The sequence below is a fragment of the Onthophagus taurus genome, chromosome 1 (genome assembly GCF_036711975.1).
Source record: "Onthophagus taurus isolate NC chromosome 1, IU_Otau_3.0, whole genome shotgun sequence".
Lineage (NCBI taxonomy): Eukaryota > Metazoa > Arthropoda > Insecta > Coleoptera > Scarabaeidae > Onthophagus > Onthophagus taurus.
In genome coordinates, this window is record NC_091966.1 from 41,955,023 (window position 1) to 41,981,825 (window position 26,803).

Sequence of the window (26,803 nt, forward strand, 5' to 3'; positions counted from 1 at the left end):
TCATCATGTTTAGTTCTCGGGATATTCGAATTTTAAAGTTTGATTATTATCAAAAATGGCGGATTATTACCATTTAATTTTTGATCACAACTTTTTAATTTAATTAAAAATTTTTAGATTAAAATCAATTTCCTTTTAATTTATAATGATTTAAACAAACAATTTTTTTTATTTTCGGTTATTGAGAAAAAGATAATAAAAAATAATAATAAGTTGGGTTGGGATAAAGTTTATCTTGATTGATTTAGAATTAAATTTCCTTCAAAATGAGTACAAACTCGATTATTTCATCATACTTAGTTCTCGGGATATTCGAGTTTTAAAGTTTGATTATTATCAAAGATGGCGAATTATTACCATTTAATTTTTTATCACAACTTTTTAATTAAATTAAAAATTTTTGAATTCGATTTTAAATTAAGATCAATTTCGTGTTAATTTATAATCATTTAAACAAACATTTTTTTTTATTTTGAGTTATTGAGAAAAAGATAATAAAAGATAATAATAAGTTGGTTTGGGATAAAGTTTATCTTGATTGATTTTGAATTAAATTTCCTTCAAAATGAGTACAAACTCGATTATTTCATCATGTTTAGTTCTCGAGACATTCGAATTTTAAAGTTTGATTATTATCAAAGATGGCGGATTATTACCATTAATTTTTTTATCATAACTTTTTTGTTTTTTAATATAAATATATCGTGTTTGGTGTCAAATTAAAGGAAATTTAAAATCCTACTAATCTATAATAAATTTGATAATTAATTATGCAGTATAGAGATGATAATAATTATAAAATAAGTGATATTAATTAAAAATTTTTGAATTTGATTTTAAATTGAAACCAAATGATTCTATTCTAATAAATCCATAATCACTGAGTATTTAACTGAGATTTCTCAGTTTTTTAATGAATATACTTAGGACCGGTTTCGACAAATACTTATCATCATCAGGTAAATAGTCAATAAATAATAAAAATCACAAATGATTTAAGAACTAAAACAGCGGAAAATAAGTGTTTCTAGGTCTAATGTTAGTTCTAGTGACAGTGCAAGTGTAAAACTAGACCTAACACTATACCCAGAACTAGAATCATTCGGTTTAAGCCGTTTTTAGAGACATGCAGCTAAACGGAATGTTTCTAGTTCTAGTGTTAGTTTTAATGCTAGTATTAGTCTAGTTTTATTTGTTATTCAGCACTAGATTATTATATTTTTGTTGAGCTATAACGGATATTGCCTTTCCCGCATTAAACCGTTATATCGAGGTTCTACTGTAATCTCAAATTATACTGACATGTTGCATTTTATTTAGGACAAAGTAAATAGGTACATCCTGGTTTCTGTGGAAATATATTTTATTATATTGCATCTTAAGTAAAATTCACTGTAGAGTATCTACAGTGTGTTAATTAATTATCGTACCCGACGTCATCATTGCAAGTATGCAACCAATCTCACACTGAATATATGTGAATACACAAATCGCGTATTGCAATACCAGTACTGTGATATTGGTTGCATACTTGCAATGATGACGTGGGGTACGATAATTAATTAACATACTGTACATCGAATTAATTTTAGGCGTAATTATAAATTTAAGACTCAAATAATTTTTGATTTAAATTGTACTACTCTTCAAGTTAATGATGAAAAGAAGTCGACAAATTATATTTTGTATAACAAGCGTAATCTTACGATATATATATTTTTTATTAAAAGTGTTATAATATATAAAGGTATAGTAAAAAAGTAACATTCAAAAGGATTCTCGTGATATTACTCGAACAAAATTTATTACAAATCTCATCCAGCGCGGTACCAAAGCTTTTCTCAAATTAGATATGTGAAATATTAAAGTCACATCGCCCCATTCTGAAACGTCGAATATATATTGGGTTTCTTCGAATCTCACGGAGATATTGGACCGTCGTTTCACGTCCCCTACCCACCTTTCCCATATTTCACGGAATACGTTTCGATGACGCGTCTTTCGCATCACCTTTTTTTTTACTCGGCTTAAATTAATAGATACAGTTTTCGGCAGGTTTTCGGTGCGAAAATGCAACTGGGAAAATTTCTAAAGACCACTTTTGCGCATAATAATTCCGAAAGCATTTCACCCGAACTGTACTAACTCTCCTGTTGGTCGTAGTCGAGTACTGAGAAATGCAGTTAGCGACGATGGAGTCAGCGGGCAAAACGTACTTACGTATTCCATACGTTGAAAACTCGGAATTCCAATGTCGATGCTCGACCAATCAATATACATACATACTTCGTATGTGTATGTGTGTGTTGAATTGAAGCTCGAGAATTTTATAACAAGAGGGAAAATCGAGTGAGATGTATCGAACGAGTTTTTTTTTTAAATTTTTTGAATACAGGGTGATTTATTAGTTCACCATCAAAGTTTAACATATGATAGTTAATCTAATTATAAAAAAAAAGTTAATGAATATACAGTGTGTTAATTAATTATCGTACCCGACGTCATCATTGCAAGTATGCAACCAGCATCACAGTATTTTTATTGCAATACGCGATTTGCGTATGATGCGTATTGCATTGTGATGTTGGTTGCATACTTGTAATGATGACGTCGGGTACGATAATTAATTAACACACTGTATGTCCTATTTCAATTAGTTACGAAATTATAACACTTTAAAGTTTTCTGCAGCGAATTTATTAATAGTCAGTAAAATCAAATTTTACACGAGATGATATAAATAATTACCATAATGAACATATCTGGGCATTACAAAATCCGCATGCGATTTAGAGAAATAGCCCGAACATATAGGCAGAATTCAGACCAACCCTGATCTTCCACTCAACCTAACAGAAAGAAAGACCGTAAAGAAAAAAAAACCAACAAAACAAAAGAAAAAAAGATACCAATACCAATTGCAAGGAAATAATGAAAACTCATAGAAGAATGAGAGATAAAAGTTAAAGGCACAAATAGACAGCTAGCTACACATAGAAGCCCTGCGTCATCTATCCATCAGCCAACATTTCAATGCTGTTTTAAATCGGTTCAGAGGAAAATTATTGTATATATGATAAAAAAAACACCGTTTGAAAAATTCTGTCCGGTGGGATGGAGGTGTTAGTCTACCCCTGAAGCGAACATTAACAATATGTACGTCCGTTCTGAGTTTAATCCTGTCGTGCAGGTATGGAGGGGTACCTTCAGTGATAACCCTTATAATACAAACATGCCTTGTGGATATCTGCGAGATTTCATGTTCAGCCATTTTAACTGCTTAAAACCAAAAGAAACATGATCATATTTCCTCAGGGCGAAAATTAAACGGATGTACGAGTTTTTCCCTGATGCCTGGAATCCAAAAAAACCCCGTCACAGTAATTGAAGTGTGACAATACCAGAGAGTCGCATACAAATTTTGTTGTGTGCCAGTCGAGACTATAACGATTAGAGTAAATCAATTTTAACGAGCCATAAGCTCGACCAATCAACTGATTCATGACCTCATCCATGACCAGTCCGTGGTTCTTGACAGACTTACTCAATGGAGTAGGAGTATCTCCTATTGACAGGTGATAAAACCCATTTATCTTCTAGTTTTAGATAATAGTTAACGCTATATTGTGGTATATTTTTATTGAACGAAAAGTAGAACTATCACTAGACCTAGAATTAGAAACATTCTGATTTAGAAGTGAGTCTGTTAAAACGGCTAAACTTGAATGTTTCTAGTTCTAGGTCTAATGTTGGTTTTAGTGCTAGTTAGCATAAGATATCACTATGCTGCATATTTTTATTAAACTAAAACTAGAACTAACACTATACCTAGAACTAGAATCATTCGGGTTTAGCCGTCTTTAGAGACGTGAGGCTAAACCCAAATGATTCTAGTTCGAGGTATAGTGTTAGTTCATCTTTTGATAATCATGACAATTATTTGAAAGCTAGAAGACACATTTTAAGTATTACAGATATTATTAGATACCTTCTGATTACTCTTTGACGACTATAGAAATCATTAGATACGTTTCGTACGTCTTTTAAAATATTCTGGCAGCCTTTATAATTATCCAGAAAACGTTTAGACACCTTTTGATAATCATGGCAATCATTAAAAAGCTACAAGACACATTTTAAGTATTACAGATATCATTAGACACCTTCTGGTCACTTTTTGACGTATATAGAAATATTTAGAAAGCTTTTGGACTCTTTTTGACTACTATATAAATCATTAGAGAGCTTCTAGAATTATTATAGAAACCTTTTAGACACTTTTTGATATTTGTGGTAATCATTAGAAAGCTTCAAGACACTTTTTATCTACTACAGAAATCATTAGATACCTTTTGTACATTTTTTTTTGTCTGAAAAACAATAACCATCGAATTGTCCAGCGAAGTATCTTATGTAGTTGCTTCATTAAGGAGGAAGATAACTCGAGTAATTCAACAGCATAACGAAAGGACCTCGACCATACCATATAATTTGGAATACCATCCAAATTAGACGGGCTTAAATCAAATTCAAAGAGTCTTTATGACTGAAACAAACAGACGAACTAGCACCCATGCATTTTAACATATCATTCGAATATATTATAAGAACAACCGGAGTCAATCTAAACATTGATCAACATTTCCTTGGCAAATCAATGCAGACGAATAAGGAAACCTTTGGAAACCTCGAAACGCAAAGAGGCAACCAGGAGGAAGCACTACTAGTAGACCAAGAGCAACATGATACTCAACGTGACCAGAGACGCTCAGGAGATTCTTAGGATATCAAAAGCTGAAACCGAGACGAAGTATAGAGGAGGCTTAGGTTCGATTTCGGATGCTGAGGCATTGCAAAAGAAGAAGAATCTTTTTATCAATATCAACTCGTAGATGTTACTGCTACTAATGGGCTACACCGATACTCTATTTTCAATAGAATACTACCAAAAAGAATATATTCAGCTGCAAATACAAGACCGCAAGCCAGCTTTAGAGGATTTGAATCATATCTATACAGATTTGATTAACATCCACAGCGAAGCAATGTTGCTACTAGAGAGACTATTGTTGGGATATAAATTGTGACGTCATAACCTGATCAAACCCAATCCAACTCAACTCAACCCAACCTAAGTAGCTAAGGAGTATCTTTTATCGACAGGTGATAAAACCCATTTTTAATTTCAAGGGCACAAATAGAATGATCTGGGTCTTATTAGTGATTATCTTTAAGCAACACTCCCGAGCCCCATCGATAATGCCATACAAGTCATGCTTGAACTTATGGAAGCTTTCATCAAACAGGCCTTCAGAAAAGGACAGAGAAATCTGAGTATCATCAGTAAGGCACGGAACTTTTGTAACAAAAGGATACGATTTCCCCCCTCCACTTGTTCTCAGTGGCATCCTAGAAAACAAACCCAGAAAACTAGCCAATGAGAACAAGTGGAGGGGGGAAATCGTATCCTTTTGTTACAAAAGTTCCGTGCCCTAATCATCAGCATAATAGTGGACGCTAGAGAAATTAATGAAGCTATTTGTGTGTAAATTTTAAATAGTGTAGGGCCGAGAATTGATCCCCAGACCTTATCTCCAAAGCACTCGACTTCACCTGATCAATACTGACTAATTAAATCCTGCCTTTAAGGTAATTTTTGAAAGTTAAGAATTGATATTAACAAATCTTGGCTTAGAGTATCGAATGCTCTGGAGAAATCCAACATCCTCAAAAGAGTCAATCTATTGGAGTCTATTGTCTATGGAAGGACATAGCAGTTTCAGTATGCACTCAGACTTCAGAAACTCCGTCAATTGTCTGTTAACTATCTTTTCCAATACTTTTAATAAGGAACACAAAATGCTAATGGGTCTTAGGCATGCGTATTCGTTTGGACTTGGTACCATTGGTACCGGTATCACAATGAACTGTTTAACATATTGAAAGGAAAAAACCTTCTAATAGACAAGTATTAATAATTTTTGTTATATGAGGTAAGATTACAGAATAAGCCATTTTTATAAATTGAATAGCAATACCATCAGCACCCACAGCATTTGATCTTATATTATGTAATTCAGCTAAAATCGGACACCAACCTAAATGAGAACACACCCGGGCCAAATTTTGCCTTACCAAAGTCATTAATCAAATTATCAACCCTACAGTGGCCATAGCATTGAGGTTCCAAGAAGAAATTATTTAGTTCATCGCCGTTTTTTAAGTGTTGTGGAACCTTACATTGTAATAAATTGTTTTTTCGCAACACTTTCCATGGGTTAACAGAATTCTGTATTGCGCTCTACAACCAAGGTGTGTTAAATGTGGCAAAGGACACTCATATATTAATTGTAAAAAGAAAGCTCCAGAACCACCTAAATGCGCGAATTGCGGAGATGAACATCCTTCGAATTATAGAGGATGTAAAACTCATAAAGAAATTCAAGAACAACACAACCGATATAACCTCAGACGTCAACAAAATGTAAACCAACAGAATCAAAGCAACAAACAATATCCACCACGTATCACCCATTCTTCTTACGCAACAGCTACAAAAACGCAACCCTCCTCATGCAATAACAACAATTTAAATTCCACCGAAGAAACAAATAACAACCTATTGAGTAACCTTCCCAATCCCTCAGCCCTGTCAGATACCATCCTAAATTTCCTAAAAAACCTTATTACTCCACTTATCCTTAAGTTAAAATCTTTTATTATCAATGAACTAATCCCAAATATCCTCAATGCCTAAATTAGACAGGTCACTCAATGACATCAACATTTTAAATTTCAACATTAATGGGATCAAATTACAAAAAAATCTATTGGCTGCTTTTCTAGCAAGATATAAGATAGACATCGCATGTATCACAGAAACTCACCTAGCAGACAGAGAGCTACTTTCAATAGGGGGTTATAGTATATATCGAAAAGATCGTCCATCAAGAGCAGCAGCAGGTGGTGTTGCTATCTTTATTAAAAACTGTCTGCTTCATTCGGAATGGCTGCTTCCTGAGACAAAATCAGTCGAAACTGTAGGAATTACTGTTAATCTCGAAAATAAAACTAAGTTAAGAATTATATGTGCTTATAAACAGCCAAATGTCAAACTAGATAAAAAAGACTTTGAAATAATGTTTAACTCATCAATACCAACCATAGTAATAGGAGATTTAAATAGTAAAAACCAAATTTGGGGATGTAGAGCCAACAATTCTAGCGGTCAAATCCTAAATAACATCCTTACTGATGTAGGGTTACTCATCCACGCACCTGATGAATACACCTATTACCCGTATAGAAATGATCATCAACCAGATATCTTAGACGTACTAGTTACGAAACTGATATCATTGCCTATTGAACAAACAGTAATCCACGAATTAAATTCAGATCATCTACCGATTATAATAACAATAGCTAGTAAACCTAAATTTAAAAGTATCAGGCCCAGGTTAATATATGGAATAGTGGATTGGCAACAATTCAGAGAAGAAGTAGTAAAAGTAAGAATACCGATAAACAATATAATAACGCCTTCTGACATAGACAATAACTTGAGGATTCTTACCAATAAAATATGTACATCTGTACGTAGTAGCTTCAAGCCCACCAAAACATCTACTAATCCTAATCACTACATTCCTCCATCTTACATTATTCAACTGATTAAACAAAAAAGTCGTGTAAGAAGAGAATGGCAGAGAACACGTGATCCAGCTATTAAAAGAGAACTTAACTATTTAACTCACCAAATTACTAACGAATTAAATAAACATCGAATAGATACTTACAATAATTTAATAGAAAATATTAAGACGAATGATCCGGGAATGTGGAAAACAACGAAAAGAATTATCAAAAAAAACGAACCTATGCCAACATTAACTTATCAAGGAAATAGTTACAGTACAGATGCTGAGAAAGCCACAGGTTTTTCAAACTATCTAGAGAAAACATTCACTCCACAATTCTCAAAAGCTAGCTTTTCATTCACAAATAAAATTCGACAGCATGTAGAAACTTATCTTCTTGTTAACAATAGTACCATAGATCATGTAACACCAGAAGAACTGCAAACGCTTATCAAAAAGTTACCAATTAAAAAAGCTCCTGGCCACGACCTCATTCCCAATGCTGTGATAAAAAATCTACCGAATAAGACTTTAAATATATTAAGTTCCATCTTCAATATATGTATGAATATGGGATATTTTCCTAAAACATGGAAAGAGGCTGAAATATTAATGTTTAAGAAACCCGGGAAAAATAAACGAAATCTTGAAAACTATAGACCAATTAGCTTGCTTCCAACCTTGGGTAAACTTTTCGAAAAACTGATTTTCGTCCAAATGGTTTTACACCTGGTCACTCAACAGTACATCAGCTAACAAGAGTAGTCGAGATAATAGAAAGAGGGTACGAAAATAAACAGTACACAACAGCTGCGTTCTTAGACATATCTAAAGCCTTTGATTCAGTATGGCTATATGGCTTAATCTATAAGGTCCTGAAAACTAGCATTCCGGAATACCTTAAAGCATTAATTTACTCATTTCTTGAAGATAGAAAATTTTGCGTTAGAGTGAATGCTTATACATCGGAATCAAAACCCATCAAGTCAGGAGTTCCACAGGGCAGCGTTCTCTCACCTCTTCTATTTAATATCTGCTTACATGATATTCCAATTCACGAAAATGAGCAAAAAGCATTATTTGCAGACGACATGGTTATCATAACGCAAAATGAAAACCAGGAACAATCTATCAAAGATCTGCAAATTTCAATTAATGAAATTAATAGGTGGCTGTCAACATGGTGTTTCCACTTAAATCCCAGTAAGTGTGAGGCCAAGATATTCACTCTTAGACAAGTCAAAAATCCCACGATGATAATAATAGATGATCATCATTTAAATTGGAATCCGAAAGATAGCGCAGTTAAATATCTGGGTGTTTACTTGGACCAAAGGCTCACATGGAAGTACCATATTAACAAGAAACTAAACGAAGCATACGTCAGATTACACGAACTATACCCTATCATTAATAGAAGATCAAAATTAAAAATTGAATGTGCAGTGCTACTTTATAAATCATTAATAAGACCTATCAGCTAAAGCAAACATCAACAAAATCCAAATTCTGCAAAACAAAATATTAAGAATAGCTGTAGATGCGCCGTGGTTTGTGCGGAATTCGCAAATACATGAAGAATTGCATATAGAAACGATCAATGAACATATTAACAAAACAACGAGGAAATATCTGGAAAATTTGCAAAAGTGTCCAAGTGCACGCAGTCATCACCTGGGAGAGCTAGGAATCCATACTCGACTAAAAAGAAAACTTCCCCAAGACAACCTGGCAGAAGAAGATATTCTAATAAACAGTGAATAGTTTCAGGAAGACATTTGTTTCCCACGTATCATTGTGAAACCACCTTATTATATTATAAAAACCATGAAAGAACATTGTAAAAAAAAAAAGAATTCTGTATAGCATGAGTAATGTAAGCACGTTTTTCACACTTAATAGCGGTATTTACAACATTTCTTAATTCTTTATAGTCAGACTGACTTTTTGCTTTTTAAATTTTGACAGAGCCTCATCTCTTAAGTCTCACATCACTCTTACATTATCAGTAAGCGACGGACACGGATCCTTAGCAGAAGTTACTCTCACACGGGGGGCATATATGTCAATAGCTGAGATTAACAAATGATTTAGCAAGTTTACCTTGTCGTCAATGACATGTAAGTAATATATATCATCAAAAAGCAGTGACTGGATGAAGTTTAAAAAGAGAGCTTGATCAAAATATTTCAAAGACCTAATATATCTAGGCAAAGTCACTGACTCGACTGTTAAATTAAGAATAATGGTCGATTTGCTTGGCCACCCTGTATATGATTTTCAAAAAAAGATTTTTTTGTGACAAAAAAAAATCTGTTGCTTCGATGCTTTACGCCTCGGTTTCTCCGTTTATATTGAGTGGGTTTTCGACAGGAATTTATGTACAAACCATTCCACGAATAGCTTCGATTGGCGGGTGTTATTTGTTCGAATCCGAGTTGAGTATCAAGTTCCGGTTGTTATATTAACCGATCCGGGTTGAAATATCTAGTTTTAACCGGTTTCGCAACGAAAAAAAAATTTTTTTAACGTTTCCAATCGTTCACCATTCGACGTTAGTACTTATTACAATTCGGAAGACATCAATTGCGGACTTACGACGACAATTTACGGTTGGTAGCCGCTGGTGGCTCCATTCATATTCAAATTACCAATAAAGATTTACGACACCCGCGATTTTCTATCCGTCCTTTCCCCGAGTCGTAAACCTTCTTTATGCCTTTACGACCGAAAGTGAAAGGGCGTGTACACAATGTAAGCCTTCATTATGAAGGAAAAAAAATGATTATGGAAATAATTAATTGTGTGAATATAAGGTGAAAAGGGCGAATTTGTGTAATGAGGAAATTACGTTAAACCACCGTTTACCATTTCGATAAGCAATTTCTAGTCGGATCACTTCTATTTCCGGTTAAAACGAAGGGGGGAGAAGTAATAATCGGCATGAAGGTGGTTCGTTCAAGGGTGACATTATCGAAAGAGATTGAGCAAATTATGTTAAACACATTCCTGTTTTTCACCGAAAGACGTATCTTTCAAGAGATAGAAGGAAGAAGTTGACTTACCAATTTAACACTTGATTTCCATACAAACGCCTCCACTTTCGGTTTTTTCCCACTCGAATCTGCAAAGATAAACGATGCGTTTAGAATAAAATTTGATAAGTAGAACAATGTTACTATAAAAAGTGATTCAATTACAGGTTTGTATCATTTTAAGATGTATTATTAAAAGATTTGTTGGTGTTAAAAATTATAGAAATTTAAAACTAAAAACACTAGACCTAGAACTAGAAACATTCGGGTTTAGCCGTCTTTAGAGACGTGCGGCTAAACCCGAATGATTCTAGTTCGAGATATAGTGTTAGTTCATCTTTTGACAATCATGACAATCATTCGAAAACTAAAAGACATATTTTAAGTACTACAGATATCATTAAACAAATTCTGGTCACTTTTTGACGACTTTAGAAATCATTAGATACCCTTCGTACATCTTTTAAAATATTCTGGCAATCTTTATAATTATCCAGAAAACGTTTAGACACCTTTTGATAATCATGACAATCATTAAAAAGCTAGAAGACACATTTTAAGTATTTCAGATATCATTAGATACCTTCTGGTCACTTTTTGACGAATATAGAAATCATTAGGAAGCTTCTGTACACTTTTTGACTACTATACAGAGTGATTCTCAACCTATACGCATAAACTTGGGAATTTACTCTTCGTAGAACATACATAGAACATAGAAAAAAGAAGAATAGAACATAGAACATTTTAAAATAACATCATAGCAAGTGTTCGAAGTTACTTCCCATATTTTCTATCAATTGGATTCCCCGAATCCACGGTCTCTAGCTAGGGTGTTGGCGGATTGTCTGTGTAGCAGCATGTACCTGATTTTGCAATATTTGCTCAGTATTAACTTACGTGGCGTACAATATGCTTTTCAAGATCACAGTGGCCAGTCCATTGGACCATATCGACCTATTCATCCTCCAGAAAACACATGATATAGATGTCGCCAATTATATCGGATAGGAAACTAAAAAACTTTTACTACAATTTTTTTTATCTATTAGTCATTATTTGTCATGAGGAATAAATCCTCAAGTTTATGCGTATAAGTTGAGAATCACCCTGTATAAATCATTGGAAAGCTTCTAGAATTATTATAGAATCTTTTTAGACACTTTTTGATCTCCATGGTAATCATTAGAAAGCTTCAGGGCACTTTTTATCTACTATATAAATCATTGGATACCTTTTGTACATTTTTTTGTCTGAAGACGCACGGCTAAACCCGAAACTTTCTTGTTCTAGTTTTAGATGGTAGTTAACGCTAGATTGTGGTATATTTTTATTGAACGAAAAGTAGAACTATCACTACACCTAGAATTAGAAACATTCGGGTTTAGAAGTGAGCCTCTTAAAACGGCTAAATTTGAATGTTTCTAGTTCTAGGTCTAATGTTAGATCTAGTGACAGTGGTCGACAGTGCTAGTTAGCATAAGATATCACTATGCTGGATATTTTTATTAAACTAAAACTAGAACTAACACTATACCTAGAACTAGAATCATTCGGGTTTAGCCGTCTTTAGAGACGTGCGGCTAAACCCAAATGATTCTAGTTCTAGGTATAGTGTTAATTCATCTTTTGATAATTATGACAATCATTTGAAAGTTAGAAGACACATTTTAAATACTATAGATATCATTAGATAAATTCTGGTAACTTTTTGACGAATATAGAAATCATTAGATACGTTTCGTACGTCTTTTAAAATATTCTGGCAATTTTTATAATTATCCAGAAAGCGTTTAGACACCTTTTGATAATCATGGCAATCATTAAAAAGCTAGAAGACATATTTTAAGTATTACAGATATCATTAGACACCTTCTGGTCACTTTTTAACGAATATAGAAATATTTAGAAAGCTTCTGGACACTTTTAGACTACTATATAAATCATTAGAGAGCTTCTAGAATTATTATAGAATCCTTTTAGATACTTTTTGATCTCCATGGTAATCATTAGAAAGCTTCAGGGCACTTTTTATCTACTATATAAATCATTAGATACCTTTTGTACATTTTTTTATCTGAAGACGCACGGCTAAACCCGAAACTTTCTAGTTCTGGTTTTAGATGATAGTTAACGCTAGATTGTGGTATATTTTTATTGAACGAAAAGTAGAACTAACACTAGACCTAGAATTAGAAACATTCGGGTTTAGAAGTGACTCTCTTAAAACGGCTAAACTTGAATGTTTCTAGTTCTAGGTCTAATGTTGGTTCTAGTGCTAGTTAGCATAAGATATCACTATGCTGCATATTTTTATTGAACTAAAACTAGAACTAACACTATACCTAGAACTAGAATCATTCGGGTGTAGCCGTCTTTAGAGACGTGCGGCTAAACCCAAATGATTCTAGTTCGAGGTATAGTGTTAGTTCATCTTTTGATAATCATGACAATCATTCGAAAGTTAGAAGACACATTTTAAGTACTACAGATATCATTAGACACCTTCTGATCACTTTTTGACGACTATAGAAATCATTAGATACCTTTCGTACGTCTTTTAAAATATTCTGGCAACCTTTATAATTATCCAGAAATCGTTTAGACACCTTTTGATAATCATGGCAATCATTAAAAAGCTAGAAGACACATTTTAAGTATTACAGATATCATTAGACATCTTCTGGTCACTTTTTGACGTATATAGAAATATTTAGAAAGCTTTTGGACTCTTTTTGACTACTATATAAATCATTAGAGAGCTTCTAGAATTATTATAGAAACCTTTTAGACACTTTTTGATATTCATGGTAATCATTAGAAAGCTTCAAGGCACTTTTTATCTATTACAGAAATCATTAGATAACTTTTGTATTTTTTTTTGTCTAAAAAACAATAACCATCGAATTGTGACAGCGAAGTATCTTATGTAGTTGCTTCATTAAGGAGGAAGATAACTCGAGTAACTCAACACCATAGCGAAAGGCCCTCGACCATACCATATAATTTGGAATACCATCCAAATTAGACAGGCTTAAATCAAATTCAAAGAGTCTTTATGACTGAAACCCATACATTTTAACATATCATTCGAATATGTTATAAGAACAACCGGAGTCAATCTAAACATTGATCAACATTTCCTTGGCAAATCAATGCAGGCGAATAAGGAAACCTTTGGAAACCTCGAAACGCAAAGAGGCAACCAGGAGGAAACACGTCTAGTAGACCAATAGCAACATGATACTCAACGTGACCAGAGACGCTCAGGAGATTCTTAGGATATCAAAAGCTGAAACCGAGATGAAGTATAGAGGAGGCTTAGGTTCGATTTCGGATGCTGAGGCATTGCAAAAGAAGAAGAATCTTTTTATCAACATCAACTCGTAGATGTTACTGCTACTAATGGGCTACACCGATACTCTATTTTCAATAGAATACTACCAAAAAGAGTATATTCAGCTGCAAATACAAGACCGCAAGCCAGCTTTAGAGGATTTGAATCATATCTATACAGATTTGATTAACATCCACAGCGAAGCAATGTTGCTACTAGAGAGACTACTGTTGGGATATAAATTGTGACGTCATAACCTGATCAAACCCAATCCAACTCAACTCAAGTCAACCCAGAGTACCCTTCTACAGAGTAGAAGCTCCAACGTCTACTGTTGGTGCCTCAAAAGATGTTCTTCTGGAAACTTGATTTCTTCGGCGCGGAGGGTGGCATTTCTTTCGCATCTAGATGTATACCGCCCGGAATTGTTTTCACATTACGTTAGGTTGCTATATGGGATTTTAGCTACTGCCTCTTCTTCCTCATTTCTTCCACTGCACTCATCTCTCTTTACCACCAGACTCTCGTCGTCGTTCTTCTATCTCTTTTTTCTTCATCATGGATCGTAACAGGTTCATGATTATTTCTTCTTCTTTCCTTCCCCGTACTATCAAAACAGAGACATTTCCTTCGTTGATCTTTTCCCCTATGAGTTCCGCTGCAATTCTTCTATCCTCTTGGAATTCCTTACATTCAAAGTTGGTATATCTCGACGTTTCAGGTTTATTACATCCAAACCAGCATAGCTCTGATTCTATCTTGCCGTGTTCAGTTATGGTTCGTGTTGCATAATACTCCGTATTCACCGCAAAGTTTTTCCATGCCTGGACATCCCTAACAAAGGTGGTAGCCCACCTTATATAGTCTCTCCATCTTTCTCGCGATCTCCTAAGCATTTCGTTATGGTTCTCATCTCTCTGGCAGCCCTTCGTCTCTCAATTTCTTGCCCTCTCCCATATCCCTCTACCGATATTTTCCTTTTTATTGCGCGTAGCATGTTGACATATTTCTTATGACGAAGTGCTGCGTATACTGTGACCGATTGTGTCACCCTTGCCAGTATCCTCCTCTTTTCTAGACTCAGTTTTCCCTTTCTCAGCATCACCTTTACTAGAGAACCCAACCCAGCACAATCCAAACCCAACTCAATCCGAAGACAGAAACGAATTAAAGCAAGATTAATGAGTCTATATAAATGATTGACGATATCGACAATGATATAACAACTTCGGTTTGTTTAATTTCGGAGCAACGAGACTTAGAACTATTATATGGTGCATTGATGGACACCACATTAACTAATGACTTCTTAACTGCACCTTCCAGGCGACAACGTCAATGTCTAACATTGATGCTTTGATGGACATCCGGCTGATACTCGAACAAGCCTCGATCAATGAACACGTAGCTAAACCAAAACATGTCATGAAAGATTAAGCATTAAAACTAAAAGAACTGGAGTAGATTATTTACATAAAGTTGAATCCAATTTCTTGGTATAACAATAACCAAGGAGAACTAAGCTAACTACCAGCATAGAACATCTTCCATTTAAAGATGAAGCTGAAGGACTTGAATTGAGGTTGTGCAAAAAACTTAACTCTCAGCTATTACATAGCTTGTATAAACCAAGCTGCTGACATTTATAATTGTATTGAGACAAGTGGTTAGTAAACGCAAAAGGATTTTCTATAATATTAACAAAAAATGGACGAAGGTAGTTATTAATATTATCATCTTCATTGGAGAAGTGGTGACAAATTGTAACTAATGTTACGTGAAAAAAAAAGTCTGATCTGGAAAAAAAATGAAACTGGAAATGTAGAAATAAAGGATTAATTTTTGTTTTAAAGAATTAACTTGGCTGATAAATCTGGTTCAATACAAAAGAATTATCGCAAAATTATTAACAAATAATTTTTAGGAAATAATCTCTTTACTATAACGTCACAAAATATCAATTGTAAGATAATTAATAATAGAATGTCCTAGAACATTATAGGGCGCGACTGACATTAAGGGCGCTTACCACGGGCATGCTAAATCAACATTCATCACTGAAGTAATTGTATTTAATGATGAATAAATAATGGCGGGTCACCGGATGTCGGTTTTTATTTCTTTTCACGCGTTACGAACTAACTTTAATTCATTAGGCTAGTGTTTGAGTTGTTATTAGTTAAATTGAGATGTATTTGTACAAGGTGTTGGGGAAAAGGACATGATTAATCGAAGTTGAAACTATAACGTTATTTTGTGCTTTTAACAGATTCTTTTTCTTCAACTCTAACGTTGAATATTGTATATTGATTCGATACATAAGTATGGAAAAAAAAAGAGAGTTCTATACAGTCGACCAAGCGAAGTTAATATGAACGCGTAGAAGAGGGGTAAGAGTGACTCGACAGGGGAAACTACCCTTATGGCGTCTACACCCCTAACCAATTTTCGTTTCGATTTTTCCGAACGTGTATTCTACTGTCATGTCAGTCGGGGTTGTCAATATTTTATTGTGGGGCCACTCCTACTTTTTCTTTTGACGATTTATCAACTGTATGTATATCGCCGGTGCTACTATACATAGTGATTTATCGGGTTGATGGTTTCCACCGCCTTATTAGGAACCGAAAAATGGAAAATCGAGGAATTTCTATAGTATATACGTTGGTGCGCACGGCGAACAAAACGCACCGAGGGAAACTTTAGGTCGTTTGCTTAACGAGGGCACCCGGGGCATGTAAAGACGCGTTTGTTAGCGTCGCGGCGTCGCCGCCGAATCCGCCATTAGTCTGTATATACGTATAGGGAAACTAGCGGCCCTTTTTCGCCCGAAAGACGTTTGACGAGGCCAATAAGCTTTTGTCAACGCAACACACACACGTATTCGCGTATGTTGTAAACGGAATTTCCGTATCTCTCTCTTCACCGTAATTTAACGAAACGAAAATACTTCGAATTGTGCTTTGAAAATAACGAACCCAACATAAATTGGCCGTTTTACAATGGAACGGCAGGGAAAGATCAAAACATTTTTAAATTTTTATTTATCGCTCGTAGGTAACGCGTCTCAGCTTTAGAGTCGTAACCAAGGGTTACATCTTGGCCGGATAATGAAATATCCTCTAGAAAGACACTTCTGAAAGGCGAAGTAGGTTTATTTAAACCACAATGTAAAAAATAACTTTGTACAAATATAAGGTCCGTTAAGTAAATATACTGTATAAGTACATGATGTGGATCCCTGTTACCAATATACAGTAAAACCTCGACTTACGCGGTTTTTTTAACGATAGCGCTTTTAGGTTTTCGACATTGGAATTTATTTAAAAAAAGAGATCTAGACATGTTAGCTGCTTTTTTTCTAACTCTTACAGTTTCCGAGATAGCCCATTCGGACATCGAATTTGAACCACCCTGTACATACATTTTTTAACAAAATTAATGTTTATTAATCCTTGATTTTATAATATGTATTCATCGAATTTCGACTTACACGATTTTCGATTTACGCGGCTACTGTCAGTCCCATCTATCGCGTAACTACGGGATATTACTGTATATATATATATATATATACAGTGTGTCCCTAAAGTAAAGGATATAGGCGATAAAATCATAATAAACGGTTTATGGAAAAATCCCTGAAACGGGTCTAAAGATTTAAATTTGTTGCAATTTTTTGGTGCAGATTTCAAATTTCTTCCGCCATTTTTAAACCAGCTATGACGTCATCGATATTTTTTTGCAAATGGCAATCCCCCATTTTTTTACGGAATATGAAGGAGGATTTTTTTCTGAATCTATTACAGTCAACAGTCAGAAAAATTACTTTAACCTTTAACTACTCGCGCCGGTGTAAAATATATACCACTTGCACTAAAAATGCTCGCATTCTTCTTAAATAAAGACTTCGCCATTGAGGTCTTATATATAATCTAGAGAGCGTATGTGGTGGTGGTGGGGGTAATCAGAAAGTCAGACATGTTGGATGTACCGACCTGAACTTAGCTATAGTTTCAAGTCTCTATTGTACCTACAATTATAACCTCACAATTCTCATAAACATATTGTTATTTTTATTAAAATTTGATTTTTGTTGAAAGTTTTCGAATTCTTTTCGTTTTGACATATGTTTTTTTATAATTTGCTAAGTTGGACGATTATTTACAACAGTCCATAAACTGTTTCTAGTTAGTTGATTTGGAATTAACAATTGAAGACCTCGGTATAAGAAGGGGACAACTCCTTCTGCTCCTTCTCTTGATAAATGAAGCTACTCCCTTCTTGCACCGAGGTCTTCAATTGAAGTTCAAGTAAAGTTTATTATTAAGGACTGTTCCTTAAATAATTTCTTCTTAGTTTGTTAATTATAAGAGTCATGGCTAAAAATTATTAAGTTCTTTTAAAATATCATATAATTAATAATTATTTATCAATAAATATTAATGTTTTGTTTTGGTTATTATTTTCTACCTTTCCAGTTTATAATAATGTAAATTCTTGCATAAGTATATATAAGAATTTCGAATTTCCCGCTAAGTTGGTACATCTAACATGGCGACCATTCTGGCTTCATTTTAGGCGTGGTGGGGACAATGGCATACGCACTCTAGATTATATATAAGACCTCAATGGACTTCGCCCATGTGCTCCCACCTAACCTATAATTGAAGTGCCCACTAGAACCACCGTCAGTCTCGCTGCGATAGCTCTAGTGATAACATACTTATTTAGTGTGAAATCTACAGTTGTTCTATTTGGTGTACGGGATACACCACGCGAGGAGTTATGTAAGTATATTTTAAAATTTTTTAGTTTGGTTGTTTGGTATAAAATATTTTATTTGCCATTTACTTTGTTTATAGAAACAACAAGGAATTTTTTTAAATACATAAAATTAATTTTGTAGGGATAGGATACCAGTTTAAAGATCCAAAATGTCTAACCGAAAATGAACTTGAGGCTATGGCTCCCGCTTTATGGGACGAAGAATGTGAAGAAGTTGGAGGAGAATCAGGGACGTCAGAGGATGAAGCTATAGAGGACAGTGAGCACAACACAGAGTCGGAAGAAGAATTCACCCAGACAGATGATGAAGAGGAAAATGCAGATCAAGAACTGAATAACTCAGATGTTGACAAAGAAAATGCAAGTGGGACTAGTGAAGAAGACAGTGAAGAACATTTTGTGGCTAGAGATAAGAAAAAAATAATGGTGTGGAAGAAGAGTCCAATTTTAAGTAAATTAAGCAAAACTTATAAAAAAAATATTGTAAAAATTTTTCCTGGGCCTAAACAATATGCACGAGATATTACCAATGAAAGAAGTGCTTTTGACAAATTTTTTACTGATGACATGATAGAAAATATTGTTCAATACACAAACCTAGAAATTGCAAGATTACGAACACATTATTACCGGCCAAGAGATGCTAACAATACCATGAAATCGGAAATATTAGCTTTTGTAGGATTGCTACTTCTAGCAGGAAGCAAAAAGCAGAACCATACACATTTTCTGGAATTGTGGACAGCTGATGGAACTGGATCAGAAATATTTAGAGCTTCTATGAGTTATAACCGGTTTCTATACTAGACGTGAGAAAAAAGCCACTGATAAACTGGCCGCTATCCGATTTATTCTTGACCGTTTTGTAGACAACAGCAATAACAATTATAATTTGGGAGAACATGTAACAATTGATGAAATGTTAATACCGTTTAGAGGCAGGTGCAGTTTTATCCAATACATCCCCAATAAACCTGCTAAGTATGGATTAAAAGTGTTCGTTTTATGTGACTCCAGAACATTCTTTGGCAAAGGAGCTTTTGGAAGATAATATCACAATTGTTGGAACATTAAAAAAAACAAAAAGGAATTGCCGGCAGAATTTTTACCAAATAAAACGAAAGCACCTGGCTCGTCCGTCTTTGGATTTCAAAAAGACGTCACTATTGTGTCTTATGCTCCCAAAAAAAATAAAGCTGTAATTTTGCTTTCTACCATGCATTGTGATGCTGCAATTCACCCTGTAACCAATAAGCCAGATATTATAATGGACTACAACAGTTGTAAAAGAGGCGATACTGTGGACAAAATGTGTGGCATGTACTCCGTTCTCAGAAGAACGAGAAAATGGCCTTTAGTTTTATTTTTTCAGTTGATAACGCCATACACATCGAGGATGGTCACAAATACAGAAGAGTTTTTTTAAAAGAATTAGCGATGTCTTTGATGAAGCCACACCTTTCAGAAAGAGCTACCATAAGGACATTACCTTTGGATATCCAACGTTTCCTGAATAAGTACAAACCTCCTCAAGAGGAACATGAACAAGAGCCTCCAGCAAAAATACGAGGAAGGTGCTTTTGTTGCGGAAGGCAGAAAACAGAGCAACAACAATTTCGTGCCATACATGTCGCAAATCAGTATGTAAAGAACATGCGATTAGTGTAATTACTTGTCCTGACTGCAATAACATTGCCGATGATGTCGAGTAGTCCTTTGCCCAAACTCTTGTGGGCTTTTGTTTTGTTTTGTACTTGTTTTCCAGGTTTTAGTTAATGTTTTGTTTCACATATTTCTGTTTTTAATAAATTGTTTATAATGCTTCTTATTCAATAAACGTTTATGTAACAACTCTGCCATTTTTTGAAAACATCTGTATTCCTTTTACTATTTTTTCAGCACATTTTGGTGATGGTATTATATTTCAAGGCGCGAGTAGTTAAAGGTTAAAGTTTAATTACTTCAAGTTTGGTTGACATGATAAAAATAGCAGTAACCATGAGTAACTATGGTAACCAATTATTTTAAATACTTCCCTGAGTGTCAAAAACTGATTTAGTAAAGCTTCTTGAAGTGTGGTGGCGCGCCATCCTGTTGGAATAACTGATGTTGGAATTGAGTTGTGTCAACATTGTCGGGGTGGAAAGAATGACATCGCTTTGGAAAAAATTTAAACATCTCTTTCCAGTTAAGGTTTCATCAAATCTTTTGCGGATATTGGGTGTGCGACTTTCTTGGCTAATTTGCCAAGATTTGCCAGACTTTGAGAAATGCTTCGAGAGATAACCATGCTGTTTAAATTTAGGCACAGCTAGGCTCACCATACTTTGGCTAATGAGATGACGATCAGGATATGTTGTATTAAAGAGGTTAACTACTTACTAAATCAGTTTATGACATTTAGGAAATTGTTTAAAATCATTGGTTACCATAGTTACTCAAGGCTAATACTATTTTCATGATGCCAACAAATCTGAAGTACCTAATTAAACTTTAAAGTAATTATCTCGAAATTTTTCTTATGTAAGTAATATTAGTATTGACTGTACTAGATTCAGAAAAAAGTCTTCTTTCATATTCCGTAATAAAAATGGGGGATTGCCGTTTAAAAAAAATAACGATGACGTCATAACTCACTTAAAAATGGGGGAAGAAATTTAAAATCTACACCAAACAATTGCAAAAAATTTAAATCTTTAGACCTGTTTCAGGGATTTTTCCATAAATCGTTTATAATGATTTTATCGCCTATATCCGTTACTTTACGGACACACTGTATATATATGAAATAATTAATAACACTTATCTTTTGCTTTTATTGGTATTTTATTTTAAAAACTTTACCTGACGCGGTTCGGCGATCTACGCCATCTTCGGAGGCTCTAAAAATTAACAAACATGATACAATTTTATTTCTACGTTGATTTTACCAATTTCAAAATAGAGGTGTTTTTGGTAATGTTATATGTTATTAATAAAAAATGATAAAACTATTAAATAGTTATGTTTGTTAATTTTTAGAGCCTCCGAAGATGGCGTAGCTCGCCGAAACGCGTCAGGCAGAGTTTTTAAAATAAAATACCAATATAAGCAAAAGATATACAGGGTGTTCGGAAATGACGTGTACAACGCAAGACCACCAACTCAACTTATCTATACCTATATAAAATTGCTTAGTTCAGCCTCTAGAGGGCTTTAAAAATAATATATATTTTTTTTCATTTTTTTTTTAAATAAGTCGAAAATCCTCGAAGGATTTTATTCATTTTTTGGTCATGCATTTGTATTAGTAGACTACAGCTATTTGTGGAATAAACTCTAATTTCGAGAATTATAGGGTGCTTAAAAACTTTGTCACATTAATTTATGCATTCTTTTTAACCCCCTGTACCGGGTGGGCCACTAAGAAAGGACGCTGACTATATCTCAGAAACTGTTGATCGCATAGTTTTCAGACAAAAAAATTCTCATACAAAGTGACCCATAGAAACTGCTGGAAATTATTTTAAAGTTTGCTAGGGGGCGTAATGCCAACGACAAAATTTAAAATGTAGTTTTTCGTAAAATTTTGATAATAAACTTCATTCAGCTATAACATTTTTAGAATCTTTAGATAATTTCTGACAACTTTCGTTAGTCAATTTTTTTGCTTACTGCTTAAATAAGTGAGGTACGGGGTGTCACATTTACTATTATAAAAGTAGCCATAACTTTGGAATTGTTCATCCGAATACATCAAAATTGGTCTTGTTGGAAAGAAGAGGAATTTTTGTATTCGATAACATCCGAAATTAGCCGATTTACTTTCTAAGTCAAACGCTAGGTGGCGTAATTTGTCAATTCTATTTATTTTTACAATTTTCTTGAATAATTCAAATGGAAACGTATATTTTTGACAAGGTATGTTTGGGTTATCCAACTCTCTATGAACGCTGTTCTTATGAACGTATCCCCCCGCAAAGACCTTGCTGTGACGTCATTGGAAGAATTGACATTTCTACGTTTTTATTTATACAGTAAATTTCACTTAAGATGCAATACACAAAAATATATTTCCATAGAAACCAGAGTATACCTACTTGCTTTGTCTATGTCAATATAATTTGACATAAAGCTAAGTTTCCACATGCATGGATTACTGGCGCCAGTACGAACCCAGTTTAGTGGCGCCAATTAGCTGGCGCCAGAAGTTGTTTCCATATAATGTTATAATTGTGTACTGGCACAGTAATAAAAATGGCGTCAAGTGATGTACTTCGCGCTGGCATCAATGTGATAGTCCAAATGTGCTCCTTGGAATTACACATGTTATTAACAAAAAAAAAGCGAAAACATAGTTGCTACTTTAATTAGAGAATTGTGCCATGAAGATCAGGAAGCATTTTTTAATCAGATCGAAATTGATCATTTTTTAATCATTTAAGAATGACTGAAGGGTTTTATGTTTTTGTTGAGGCAAGTATCCTCTAAAATACAAAAACAACATATGCATATGGGAGATGCCATTCCAGCTCACGTAAAACTACAAGCATCTTTACGATTTTTGGCCTCTGGAGATTCTTTTACATTCTTGCAATATATGTATCGTTTGGCAAAACGTGTGAAGTGCTTGACGCTATTTACGAAGCTTTTGCCGAGATTTCGTCAAAATTAGGAACTGTTTTCTTCATAATTTCAGTTATCCTTCATTTTGTTCTAGTCGGTCTTTATATTGTGGAATTTTCTGATTCACAAACAAGGTATTATTCGCACGTTTCTAGAAATAGTACTATTTGTTCTGATGTCCATTTTTTGGACGGTTTATTAGCGGATTTGTTTATTTTAGTTGGACGAACACGTTAATAGTAATACGTTTTCTTTATAAATATTGATACTGGCGTCAAAAAGTAGAAGTAGCGTCAACTTTATTGGTGCTATGATTACTGGCACCAATTTATTGGCACCAGTAGTTTTTTGGCTGACTGGCGCCAATAATCCGTGCATGTGAAAACTTAGCTTTACAGTAAAACCTCGACATAACGGATGAATACGAGAAACGCAGTGTCCGTTATAGCTCAATAAAAAAATATAATAATTTAGTGCTACAATTTTAATAAAACTGAAGTAATGGCTGTAGCGAGGTGAGAAAGAGGATTATACAGATTAACACAGACGGATTTACACTCAAGACAGCAGAAAGTTTTAAATATCTAAGAATGATATTGGATAATAATGGAAATCTGGAAACAGAACATTTAAATTATTTAATATCTACGGAGACGAATCATGGATGCTTTTACAAAGGTTTAAACCAAAGATTATTGCTATGGAAATGAAAGCATTAAGAAGAATAAAGGGAGTAACAAAGATGGATGAATAAGGGACGATGAAATAAGAGCAAGGCAATAATAATAACAAATAGAAAATTGAACAAATGAAAATAGAAAGAGAATTTAGATGGTTCGGACACCTGGAAGAATAAACGAAAACAATCTGACTAATGAATCAAAAATAAAGCGAGAGACAGAAGTAGTTGAAGTATAGCGAGAGTAAAGGAGAACTGAGAATAAAATTTGTAACTTTCATTCTAAAAGTTTAATTGTGATATGCACTGAATCCTAAGCGTTACCATTAACACCATGCACCACGAATGATCTAATTTTCACATTTTTGTATTTTCTCGATATTTATGCATCTAAGAGCAAAAGTGCAATAGAGCAATTTTATTAGGAATAAAATTTGCTACAACTTTCGCTCGAAAAGTTTTTCTGTAGCATGCTCAGATTCCCTAGTGCTGCCATTAATAATTTAAAAAAACAACAATATCACGAAATTCTCATATTTTCGTTTTTTTCTCGATATCTATGCATCTGAGAGCAAATGTGCAAGAGAGCAATTTTGTTAAGAATGAAATTTGCTACAAGTTTCGTTCGAAAAGTTCTTCTGCAGCATGCTCAGATTCCCCACTGCTGCCATAGTTTGAAAAAACAACGAATTCATGAAATTTTTATATTTTCGTATTTTTCTCGATCTCTATGCGTATAAGAGCAAAAGTGCAAGAGAGCAGTTTTATTAAGGATGAAATTTGCTACAACTTTGGTTTGAAAAGCTTTTCTGTAGCATGCTCAAATTCCCCAGTGCTACCATCAACAGTTTGAAAAAACGACGAATTCATGAAATTTTCGTATATTCGTATTTTTCTCGATATGTATCCGTCTGAGAGCAAATATGCAATAGAGCAATTTTGTTAAGAATGAAATTTGCTACAAGTTTGGTTCGAGAAGTTTTTCTGTAGCATGCCCAGTCTCCCCAGTGCTGCCATAGTTTGAAAAAACAACGAATTAATGAAATTTTCATATATTCGTATTTTTCTCGATACCTATGCGTCTGAAAGCAAATGTGCAAGAGAGCAATTTTGTTAAGAATGAAATTTGCTACAAGTTTGGTTCGACAAGTTTTTATGTAGCATGCCCAGTCTCCCCAGTGCTGCCATAGTTTGAAAAACAATGAATTAATGAAATGTTCATATATTCGTATTTTTCTCGATACCTATGCGTCTGAGAGCAAATGTGCAAGAGAGCAGTTTTGTTAAGAATGAAATTTGCTACAAGTTTGGTTCGACAAGTTTTTCTGCAGTATGCTCAGATTCCCCAGTGCTACCATCAACATTTTGAAAAAAACGAATTCATGAAATTTTCATATTTTCGTGTTTTTCTCGATAGCTATGCATCTGAGAGCAAATATACAATAGAGCAATTTTGTTAAGAATGAAATTTGCTACAAGTTTGGTTCGAAAAGTTATTCTGCAGCATGCTCAGATTCCTCAGTGGTATCATCAATAATTAGAAAAAACAACGAATTTGTCATATTTTCATGTTATCGTATTTTTCTCGATATCTATGCGTCTAAGAGTAAAAGTGCAATAATGCAATTTTGTTGTGAATGAAATTTGCTACAAGTTTGGATCGAAAAGTTTTTCTGCAGCATGCTCAGATTCCCCACTGCTGCCATAGTTTGAAAAAACAACGAATTCATGAAATTTTTATATTTTCGTATTTTTCTCGATATCTATGCGTATAAGAGCAAAAGTGCAAGAGAGCAATTTTGTTAAGGATGAAATTTGCTACAACTTTGGTTCGAAAAGCTTTTCTGTAGCATGCTCAAATTCCCCAGTGCTGCCATAGTTTGAAAAAACAACGAATTAATGAAATTTTCATATATTCGTATTTTTCTCGATACCTATGCGTATTGGAATAACTAAAACAACATATAAAATTGGACTAACACTAGAACTAGAAATATCCCGTTTAGCCGTACCTCTCTTAAGACGGCTGGTAGGTGATAGATAGCGCTAATTAGCATAAAATATCACTATGCTGCATTTTTTATTGAACTAAAACTAGCACTAGACCAAGCCTAACCAAGCATTAACACTTGTGTTTTAATTGTTATACAGCGCTAGACCAAGAACTAGAATCATTCGAGTTTAGCCGTCTTTAGAGACATGCAGCTAAACCTAAATGATTAAGCGCTAGACCAACGTCAATTTGGTCGGGTTGGTTAACCTTATAACCAATACTCAAACGAACCTTGGTAGAAATGTTTTGTGTCAAAATGTAATATCTGTCCACACGGAATTAAAATAAGATCCACATAAAAGCCGGAATTTACGATCATCGATCGCGAACGTATCGCATCGGATCCGTATAAAAAACACGTTTCTCCTACGCGCCATCGTTCGGCGATCCGACCTCTGCCATTTTATTATAATATTTTATGCATTTTCCCAATTCACGGCGTCATTCTCACGCATGCCACAAACAGAGAAGGTGAGCGCGCGCGATTTTCGAACTTACAACAACCACAAAACGCCTACGGTACCATCTGTCTAATACGCCGTAAAATATCTTCTTGGTTTCGCCGAACAACAAAGATATTCGAACGATCTACGATCTATAAGCTGTTGGGGTCTAAACGGAAATTCGTTATCTCCGTTTGTATTTATTCGTATTTATGGGCGATGA

At 34.3% G+C, this 26,803-nt stretch overlaps 2 long non-coding RNA genes across 2 annotated transcripts in view; one reads left to right on the top strand and one right to left on the bottom strand.

Moving 5' to 3' along the window:
* The window catches only part of LOC139432642 (uncharacterized), an 87,185-nt gene that overhangs the window by 12,909 nt on the left and 47,473 nt on the right, over nucleotides 1-26,803 (top strand). The window lies entirely within an intron of this gene.
* The window catches only part of LOC111419020 (uncharacterized), a 191,864-nt gene continuing 175,765 nt past the window's right edge, over nucleotides 10,705-26,803 (bottom strand). Inside the window, exon 6 of the long non-coding RNA XR_011642387.1 lies at nucleotides 10,705-10,764. This is a non-coding gene — a long non-coding RNA (uncharacterized lncRNA). The remainder of the gene's footprint in view (nucleotides 10,765-26,803) is intronic.